Source organism: Dermochelys coriacea, chromosome 8, assembly GCF_009764565.3.
Source record: "Dermochelys coriacea isolate rDerCor1 chromosome 8, rDerCor1.pri.v4, whole genome shotgun sequence".
Classification (NCBI taxonomy): domain Eukaryota; kingdom Metazoa; phylum Chordata; order Testudines; family Dermochelyidae; genus Dermochelys; species Dermochelys coriacea.
The window spans coordinates 80120630-80131894 of NC_050075.1; positions in this window are offsets into that span (position 1 = coordinate 80120630).

Below are 11265 nucleotides of genomic sequence, written 5' to 3' on the forward strand. Positions count from 1 at the left end.
ATCCCTATAGAAGATGAAAATATCTGACGGTGAAGAAATCATCTGGCAGTTTTGTTGTTGTTAAAACTAATTCTTGCCAGGAGGTAGATGGCAATTTGAAAGTGGCACAGATTTAGGCCAATCCATTGCCAGTCTACCTGCATAATATCCATAATTATCTGTTAGATCATTAATAGCAAAAAAAAAAGTGATAATTCACACAAACTGCTCTCTCATCCCCCTCCAAACTCTCTGTTCTCTGGCTCTAAATATTCATTAACTTGCCAAGAAGGGGCTGTATTTCCCCCTCAACTTCCTATTTCCCTGTAGTTTGATTATCATTCCTTAATTGCATTAGGATAGAATCTGTTACTTACCTTGGCACACAGCTTTGAGATGTTAACATGGTTTGTCTTGCCCTACCATGCCTTCACAAATGTTAATGTCCCAAGCCACACATGCCATTACATGTGCCAGGATCAAAAACTGCTCTTCCCAAATTGGACAAAGAGGTCACTGTAGAGGAGCATGAGCCACTCTCTCTTTCCTAAGGTCCTTTCCTGCTGAGTGTTGTGCTGCGGCTAAGCAGGTGTGTGTAGTGAGCTGGCTAAAAGCCAATGGCAGCAGAGAAGTCAGTGGTTTTGAAAGGCACTTCTCAGGTAGAAAATGTGTGAAGAATACAGTAGTGTAACTTGCACGAATCTGTCTAGTGTTTATGACTGCAAAGGTATACACCAAGGCCCTGATCCAGAAAAGTTCATTACATGCTTAGAATGCTCCCATGCTTAAAGTTAAGTATGTGCTTATAATGTGTTGCTGGGTCAGGGCTTAAGGTCATCTGCTCTGATTTACACTCTGTGCAGCTACTTCAATGGAGTGACACAGGGTGAAAATCAGGGCAGAAGGGAAGAGGTTTTGAAGGAACATTAATGAACAGGTGCATTCTGGGGTGCAATCTAGACCAGTAAGGGGTTGTATCACCACCTGCCCTGCAACCTTACAATGCCTTGCTGCTGTTGCTCCCACCTTTTCAAAAGGCAAAAGTGGGACCCATGCAGTAGCCCCATCCCTTCTTGGCCTGCCCCTGCTCCTCCTCTTCCTCTTCCCTCTGAGGCCCCGTACTCTGGTCAGGCTGGAAGCCAGAGGTGCCCAGGGAGCCCAGGCCTCTGTGGGGAGCCCCCAGATCCTCTACCTGCCCTCGGTGGGGGGCTGGGGTGACCGAGAGCAAGCTCCCGACCTGTATCCCTGTTCCCCAGGGTGCGCCCCCCCCCAGGGAAGGTGGAGGGTCTGGTACACCCCACAGAGGCCCAGGCTCCCTGAGCAGCTCTTACTACTGCCCTGCTCCTGGCTTGGCCAGGAAGCAGGGTCTTGTGGGGGGAGAGACCTTGTGGTGAGGGGAGGCTAAGGCCCACCTCAGTTAACCCCCTCCTCCCTCCAGAAGAGGCTGGTGCCACCCCTGAGCCTCAGGCAGTTTATTAGAAGATTATTATGATGGCGTGTCTGGTGTGAATACAAGTGTGCATTCAGTCCCAGAAGAATAAAAAGGAAAGGGGCTCCAGCTATATCTTACACCTGTTTTGTTGGTGTTGGAAGGATTACGCACAAGGGAGTGTCTTGTCCCCCTATTCCTTCTCAACTTTTCCTGAGACAATAGATGCCGTTTCTCTTCTTTCCCATCCATTTTCTCTCTCATTTCTCTTTCCTGTCTATTCATTTTTACATTTGTAATCTTGATAGCCATTTTACTCATTGCAGAGTTCTCTTCGACCCCGGCTCACCCCTTCCTCCCTTGTAGCTCTGATCCTGTCCCCCCTTTCTCTCACTCACCACATGGGAAAGTGGGTGCATTTCCTGCTGCGTTACATGCACAGTGTGTGTGGAGGGAGAAAAGAGTGAATAGAGAGTCCTGCAGCTTTCCCACTCATTGTTCCCTTCCTCTGCACTGCACCTGCCTTAGCTAGTTTGATGCCATGATTGAAGGTTGTTGAGGAAAGAACTGCTCCTAGCTCCTGAAAAACTAAACAGCAATTGCTAATTTCTTTTGACAAAATGCACCTTCAAGTATCTTCCTTTTACCTTAGAGACAGACCTTTACCTGTCAAGAACACATTCCCTAAAAAGAGTGTCAAACCACTAACAAGTAGGTTCAGAATGGGTGATACCTGTAAAGAAACATAGATTGAGCTAAGAATGGCTTTTAGACCTTTTGACCATAATTCCAATTTAGAATTTGTTGCAGTAAATGTTTTATTATAGGCCTTACAGAAAGAAGGAGAGCTCACAGTGATTGTCTTTATTCATCCACTCCACCAGAGGGCCCCTTTTCCTGCACGTGATGTTTTGAGATCTACATACCCAAATCCAGAAAGACTTCAATGAAGGGCCCTATTCTTCCCTGGTGAAGATTCATTCTGTGTTGGTTCTTAGGGTACCCAGGACTGTGGGTCACCTTGTTACACCCTGCCTTCAGCGAGAGGGAGACCTGCTTGTGCTTAACTGGGTGTCAGCTCTCTGACACCACCAGCCTGTTAACCACCCAAGCACTCTCCTCTGGACTATGCCAGTCCTCACTGCGCCTTGCAGGCTAAAAATAGGTACACTGTAGTCCCTGAGCCCCTTCAAAAGGTTCCCCTGTACTATTCATACCCATACCATTGAACAATCTCAGAAATACCAGGTCTGCTGTCCCCCAGGGAACAGTGTACACACCAGCTTGCATGATTCAACTCAGAATCATCACCAGGCTTAATTCCACAGCACTGAAATAGATTTGTAATTAACAACAACAAAAGGTTTAGCATAAAAAATTCAGGATTCAAGAGGTACTGAGTAAGGACAATGGAAACAAAAGGCTACCTATGAAACAAAATCATAACATTTATCTAAAGACTAAACTGAACTATTAGGCTTACCTCCTGTCTAATGCAGGGCCGCCTGGGGAAGATGTGGGGGGGGGCAAGTGGGGCAATTTGCCCCAGGCCCTGCAGACAGGGCGGGGGCAATTTCGGCAGCGGGTCTTTCAGTCCCTCTCTTCCTCGACAGCGGCACTTCAGCAGCAGCTCAACCGCTCCACTTCAGTCTTCTGCAGCAATTCGGCAGCTGGTCCTTCTGTCCTCTTTCTTCGGCGGCATGACTTGGGTTTTTCTTTTTTTTTTTCTTCATCACTTGGGGCAGCAAAACTAAGTTTTTTTTTTATGGAAGGGGGCCCGAAATTGCTTTGCCCCAGGCCCCCGAATCCTCTGGGCGGCACTGGTCTAATGAGGTCTTATCTCATCCAAAGTCTTCTGCAGCATCTTCAGCCAAGGCTAGCTGTGATCCTGTTTTCATGAATGTAAACACATCGCCCATTTACTTCCTAGATGCAGGATCAGGGGATGTCTTCCTTGCCTACCACTTATATTCCCCACGTCCACTGTCTGTACTCAGAGACAGTATAGGGTTGCCAACTTTCTAATTAGCCAAAACTGAACACCCCAGCTCCGCCCCTTCCCAGACGCCCCATGCTCCGCTCACTACATTCCTCCTCCCTCAGTGGCTCGCTCTCCCTCACTCACTTTCACTGGTCCGGGGGAGGGGAGTGCAGTGCGGGAAGGGGTGAGGGCTCTAACTGGGGGTGTGGACTCCGGGGTGGGGCCAGAAATGAGAGGTTCAGGGTACGGGAAGGGGCTCTGGCAGGGAGTAGGGCTCCGGAGTGTGGAGGGGATTGCAGGTTGAGTAGGGTGCAGGAGGGGGTGAGGGATTCAGGCTGTTGGAGGGGGGCTCAGGGCTGGGGGTCGGGGTGTGGGCTTACCTCGGGTGGCTCCCAGTCAGCAGTGCAGCGGCAGGGGGAAGGGTTAAGGCAGGCTGCCTGCCTGTCCTGGCACTGTACTGTGCGCATCCTGGAAACGGCCAGCAGGTCCAGGTCCTAGGTGGCAGGGCCAAGAGGCTTCATGTGCCGCTCTCACCTATAGGCACCCTCCCTCCCAGCTTCCTTTGGCCAGTTCCAGGCAGTGGAAGTGTGGAGCCAGTGTGTGGGGTGGGGACAGCATACAGAGCCTCGTGGCCCCCCTGCCTAGGAGCCAGACCTGCTGGCCACTTCTGGGGCGCAGTGCGGTGTCAGCCAGGACAGGTAGGGACTAGCCTGCCTTAGCACCATAGCACTACCAACCAGACTTTTAACGGCCCAATCGGCAGTGCTGACCAGAGCCCCCAGGGTCCCTTTTCGACAAGGTGTTCCAGTTGAAAACCGGACACCTGATCATCCTACTCATGCAGTAGAGGCTCATACATTAAGCTCCAGAGGTTCCAGGCTTGATCCCTGCTGCCAAAGCCCTTGTGTAGGAGTTGGATACTGTAAAATGAGATTCTTCTCTGGGATAAACCCTACCCCTGTTGGAGAGGATGACTTTGAATCTTGGGTGTACCAAGCTACCCAGATGAAGGAATAGCAATGCCCAGATAATATCAAAAGGCAACAACTAGCTGAAAGTCTGAGGGGACCGGCCTCTGATGTCATCAGATCATTATGCATAAGTAATCCCTCTGCTGGTGCTATGGCATATCTAAATGATCTGGATGATATTTATGAGACTACTGAGAGTAGGGAAGGTTTATACCTGCTCTTGTGGTCCACGGATCAAGAAGAAGGAGAAAAACTTTCACAGCAGATATGCTGTCTAGACAAGCTACTACATAAAGTACTGATAAAGAAGGGGATACTTGCTACCTGCTTGGATCAGGTGAGGATGGCGTAAGCACTGAAGGGTGCTTGTCCTGGCAATCTAATAGCCCTTAAGTTGCAGCTCTCTGATTCACTTTGGAATCCTCCCTCCTCCAGGCTGGTATGGGATATTAGGGAAAAGGAGATTGACTGGCCACTCAGGAAGCTGATCACATATCTGTGGCTTCTATATACAATCACCACTGCTGTTCCTCATGATGAAATAGCTGACCTCAAGAAGGGCCTGCTGTGTCTAACTGAGCAAGTTAATCAGCTACTCCAGTTGAATACTCAAGTGGGAAAACCTGACAATTCGAAAGGAGGGATGCCCATGAGCACCAATGACAGTCGTTGGTATTATCACCTGTAGTTCAAGAGACTGTTGAAACTACTTACAGAAGTGACATCTTCCGCTACAAGTGTGGACCATGCGAAAAGTACATTAGCATGAGATCTAACTGACTCTCCACCTTTTTGAGAAAGATTCCCTTGCCTGGTCCTCACCAATGTGGAAGATGTTTGGAGACATCTACATGACTTGATAGCCACTGGAATAATTTCAGAGACATGAAGTCCGTATACCTACCCAATTGTTGTGGTGAGGAAGAAGAATGAAAATGTGTGTAGATTATAGAACTATCAGGAACCTCGGTCTCCCCAGAAAACAAACTTGCAAACCATTGGAGTTCACAGCCCTACATTGTGGAAAAATCAAATGCCTGGGCTACTTGTCTACCAACTACAGCCTGAAAAGAATGGTGGCCCATTAAAAACTTTACATTGAAACCATTTACTTCCTCTGGGGCAACACATCAGAATGGATGCTCCATCAGATATCGAGCCTAGCCCTGTACTTAGATCATCTTGCCAGAGGAGAGCCTTGACTTCCAAGAGTTCCTCTTCCAACTCCATAAGAGGTGCTATTCCTGTGCCAGACTCTGCTATCTCAAAGGAAATATTTGGTCCCCACTCATGGAGGAAGTTTACCCTGACTATATACATATGTATCATGGACCCTCAGATATGTCTTCTGGGTCTATTGTACCATCACTTGAATGAGATCAACCTGAAAGCACAGCTAGAATGCCCCCTTTAAACTCTGAAGGTCTTCCATTCTTACCTGTGGGAGAAGTCCTTAGGGAGTGTACAACAATCCCCCTGGGTTTTCTAGTGTAGGGAAAGAGGTTGCTACAGATGTTGCTCCTTCTGAAATGGGTAATTCTGCAATGGATGCTGTGTCTGAAGGCACTTTATTAATACCTCCTGTAGAGGAGGAAGTAGGAATGACACAGACCTTAAGGAGCCCTCAGGCGGGAAGGCAGCTAGATCCTGCCTCTTCTCAGTCAGCTCCAAACTGAGCCAGGCTCCCTCCTTTTCTCTCCCCTCCAGGCCTGGCATGGCTGCAGGTATAACAGGGCAGGGTTAGCTGGGCCTAAAAGCTCTTGTTAACCCCTTATTTGCTGGTGGGCAATTTCTCTGCTTCACCACTTCCTGATTGACTTTCCACACAACTCTGGACAGAAGAGGGATGGGGGGAAAGCATACAGCAGCCCCTCTGACCATGGTAGTAGAAAAGTATTTATTAGTGAACCTGGGCTGCGACTGCTCTTTTGTCCTTTGTTGAAAACAGATCCACTTAGGGAGTTCCGCAGAGCTGGAAAATGGATCTTGCTATGTCTGGGTGAAGGGATCACTCATGCCGATTGATATACAGCCTGCTTAGGTGGTCTGCCAGTGTGTTCTGAGACCCTGGGAGGTGGGCTACCTTCAGATGTATAGAGTTGCTGATGTGGAAATCTCAGATCAGGATTGCTTCCCAATAGAGTAGTGAGGACTGGGCTCCTCCATGATTGTTTACGTAAAACAGTCATATTGTTGGACAGCACCAATACACCACTTCCCTTGTTGTGAGGAAGGCATGCCATGCAAGCTAAATGGCTCGCCTGCAACTCCCTGATATTTACGTGCAAACTGAGATCAAGGGGAGACCAGAGATTTGTGTTTGCTGGTGCCCCAGGTGAGCCTCCAACTCCATCTCTGAGGCATCTGAGACTAATGTAAGCACACATTGAGGGGGTGAAAGGAACTCTCCTGCATACGTTGGTGGGGCCCAACCACCAATCTAGGGAGGAGATGTGACTTAGTACGTGCACTAAGATGTCTATGTGGTGCCTTCTTGAAAAATAAACCTCTGTCACCCAGCCCAGAAGAAGTCTGAGGCACAGTCTGATGTACTTGACCACAAGTGCACACTGCCATATGCCCCAGCAGCCTTAAACAGTTACTCACTGTGGTGAGAGGATCAGTCTTCAGGTCCAAAATGAGGCTTTGCATTGCAAGAAACCTCATCTCTGGTAGCAAGGCCACGGCTCTTGTTGAGTACAGGACAGCTCCTATAAATTAGATTTTCTGTACTGAAGACAGGACTCACTTGTCTGTGTTGATTACCAGGCCGAGCACATCAAAGGTGGACCAGATTATGCAGATACTGGACACCACTAGTGACCTGGATTGACCTCTTATCAGCCAGTCATCCTGGCGAGGGAATACATGAATTCCTAGTCTTCAAAGGGAAGCTGCTACCACTGCCGTACACTTTGTAAAGATACAAGAGGCAGCCAGAAGACCAAAAGGGAGGACTATGAATTGATAATGGTGGGTGCCAATGGTGAATCTTAGATATTTTCTATGGCCCTGCTAAATTGCCATGAGAAATTAGGTGTTCTTTAAGTAGAGAGCAGCATACCAGTTCCCCAGCTCCAGGGAACGAATAACGAAAGCTGAAGTCAGCATCCAGAATTTAGATTTTTTTTAGAACCTGTTTAACTACTTTAAAATCAAAAATAGGCCTGAGACCCTCTTTTTCCTTCAGGATCAGGAAGTATTGGGAGTAAAACCCCTTTCCTCTGAACAATGGAGGGACTCCTCTACAGCTTCTACATGGAGAAGCTATTGGATCTTATGCAGAAGTGCTTTCTTGTGAAGGGGTCCCTGAAGGGGTGTAGGAAGGTGGGTCAGGAATAAAATGGAGCAAATATCCCACTTCCACCATGCTTAGAATCCACCAATCTGTTGTGATGTGGGCCCAAGCATGGCTGAAATGGGACAGGCAGTTTGCAGAAATTGGAACAAAAGAGCATGGCGCTCTCGAAACTGGCAGACAGTTCTCGATCTGCCATCAAAATGAGCTCTGGAAGATGCCTTCTGCCATGATGAACCAGCAGCTGAAGATGCAGAAATGAGAAATTTTCATCTCACCTTGTAACGGGGGTGCACTCCATCCACACCCACTGATGCCCAGAAACTTCTCAGACTCTCCAGTGAGCAGCACTTCCATGTTATTTATTTATATTCCCACCAATACAGTCTCATGCAGCCAAGTATTTTTAGTGGTTTCTTGCCCTTTCCCAGAGGGGCAGAAAGGAACAGAGACCTCCCTCTCTTCGGATCTCAGCACATACTGGTCTTAGCTAACCTAATCCTTTCTTCCTTGCTGTGTCTTCTTAAATAGCCTGCAGTTGATGGCTAATTGGTTCATCAGCCCCCAGACTGATCAGCTTAACTGCATATTCCCCAGTCAGCCTTCTCCAGGGGAACTAACTGGTGCCTAAGAGATCAGAGGGCTGGCTCTCTTGTTAGCCTCCAGCACTCTGTCACAGACCTCATCTGGGAGCTTGTCTTTAAATATCAAATCATATCCCACAGAGTGAAATGATAACGTCCCAGCAAAGCTTGCTGATTCACAATGTGAAGCTATTATTTATCCGTGGAATAAAGCTTCCTCCCCAATAAATCCAACTTTTTGTCCTCTTTATTCTTTGGTGTTGAGGCCTGGTGTCTGTTTTCCCCTTTCATTGGCCATGGCAACTACAAGGGAACCTAGAGGAGGATGGTTATTCAGGTACTTGAACTCCTGGGAGGGGACATAGTACCTTCTCTCTACTCTTTTCCCATTCAGAGACAGGGAAGTTGAGGTCTGCCAAAGGATCTTGTAGGCACTAAGATAGTCTCATTTATTGGCAGAAACGTTCTAGCTGGGCTGCAGACGTTAGCATGTCCACTGGCTTCCAGGATTTTTCCAGTCCTTCTCTGGGTGGATATCAAGAGCCACAGCCATCCTCCTCAACAACTCCTGATGAGTCTTAAAATTGTCTGGAGGTGGAGAAATAGGCTTTGCAACAACTGCCTTATCAGAAGATGAGGAAGAGGATGCTAATGGTACTGGGGGCGGGTCCAGTATCTAGTCTTCTTGCAGTTGCTCATGTGAGGTATCCCAGGTTTGCCCAGTGCCAGGCTCAGTACCGATGCAATGATACTGATGATGTCCAGCAGATGAAGTTGGTTGAGATGGCTTCAGGTCTGTTCCTGACTGAGGAAAAAACCCCACAGTTCCCAAAATGGCCACTAGTATGTCCCCGGACTCCCGCTATGCATAGCCTAAGAATCCTTCCTGTAGACTCCCTGCTGGTACTTGGGCAGAAACCAGTCACATTCCTTCCTGATGGGACCAGTGAGGTAGTGATACGTAGGAACCCAACTTCAGAATCTCATGAGGATGACACTTCTTCTTGAGATCATGGCAACATGTGCCTGTTGGTACCAAAGGCGGCGGCTCAGATTCTGAAGAAAGGGGAGCCAGAGATATCATGCGTGGCTTTCCCCTACGTGGTTTTGGCCTTGCTGGTATCCTGGCAGGTGCTTACAGTGGAGCTGCTTGGTGCAGAGGTGAAGGCATCAGCGGCGGTACTGTGGACACCAGTGCCAGGCAGGACTCTTTAACTGGTGGTGAGGGTAGCACCAAGAGGTTCAACAACTTTCTTGCAACCTCAAATGCATCAGGAGTAGACAGCACCAGGAAGCTACTCTGTGGTTTCATGGCACAAGGATATGCCAGTGAAGGTACTTTGGGAACTGGTCTCGACAGGCTCGCATTGGGCTCTTGAGACAGCAAACGCCTCTTTGTAGAAGTATGCTCTGGGGAGTGCTTCCTCTTTGAACATCTTTATCAAAGCTCATCCTCTTCAATTCCATTGATGACCTGATTTCCAAGGCTGCCTCTTTGGTACTGGGGACCTGATCTGCTGTTCAGCACCAGTAGCGTGCTACTGACTGACACCAAAGTGCTTAGTGCTCAGACCAATACAGAGGACTCAGATGGAGGCTATAGTACCAATTCCATGATCAGATATTTTAATCTGGCTGCTATGTCTTTTTCCATACAGGGTTTAAAGCCCTTATAAATGCTGCACTTGTTGCTCACATGAGCTTCCCCCAACCACGTCAGGCAGCTGGGGTGAGGGTCCCTATTCAGCATAGCCTTGGCGCAAGAGTGGCAGGGCTTGAAACCCAGAGAGCATGGCATACGTCCCGTACTGGGACCAATATCCCAAACTGAGTACCGGGAACCGACGTAAAATACAAAAACCACCTACCTCTATCTATAGATGGATAGATATTAGTAACAAACAGACTAATAAGTATACCTGGGTTTTATATATCGAGAAAGACTTGCAGAAACAAGGACATAGAACTCCAACAACTGTCACTGGCAGTAGGAAGGAACTGAGGGGGGTCTAGGGAGGTTCAGTCCTTTATGCCTATGTGAGACAGTAGAGGGTGCTCAGGCCACCACGATGGGTACTGTTCAGCCAGCTGTGCACTGGAGCACACAAACCCTACAGTGGAATGGATACATGCCGTCACTCAAAGAACAACTTCTAGATGTTCATTAGCTGCTATGACAGAAATGTTTGTTATGTGTTAGAAATTTAACCTAATTTTCCTGTCTTTTCTCATCAGCCCCTTCTTAAAAAAAAAAAAAAAAAGAACACCAAAACGTAATAGGCATTATCTTAACCAGAAATTATATTGAAAAGCCAAGCATTTTATTACTGTTTTCTATAATTTACCTTTTAAAATATATGTTTGTGCAATACTGATGTGAAAAAATTAAAATGGATAATTTTGAGCCCCTCTTCAGTTACTGTTCTGTTCCTTAATTTTCTCCCCTCCAATTGCTTTGGGTCTTTTTATCTTTTAGTTGAAAATTGATTTATGCTTTTTGCCTGTAATTATTATCCAAATAATTATATGGCCAAATATAGATAAATCTGTTTGATCAACATTCAGATGTTTATAGGACTTTTTTTACTCAGCCAGTTTGCAAACACTTTCTCCGTAAGTTTCTCCTTCATTTTCATACTGAAAGATTTCATATTGTTGGTGTCCAGTATCACCCCCAGACTCTACAACAAAGGCACAAGGCATGTTGATTCTCTCCTATCACACCTATTTGACTGTAAAGTTAAGTACAGATGTGGGAAACACAAAGCGTGCAAAATGCAATAAGTTTCAGAACAAAGGGTAAGGCAAGACCACCTGGCAAGCAAAATACCTTTAAAATGAAAAGATGTCCAAGATAGAAGGAATGTGGGGTCTAGAATGTATTTTATGAAAGACCAAAGAAATATATGAAGTATCTAGGCTAACCTTTTCAATGCAGGAACCTAAGGATTGGTGCCTAAGTCCACAATTGGTCTCTTAAATAAAGGCATGATCCAAAAATATAATGAAACCAACTGGAAGAT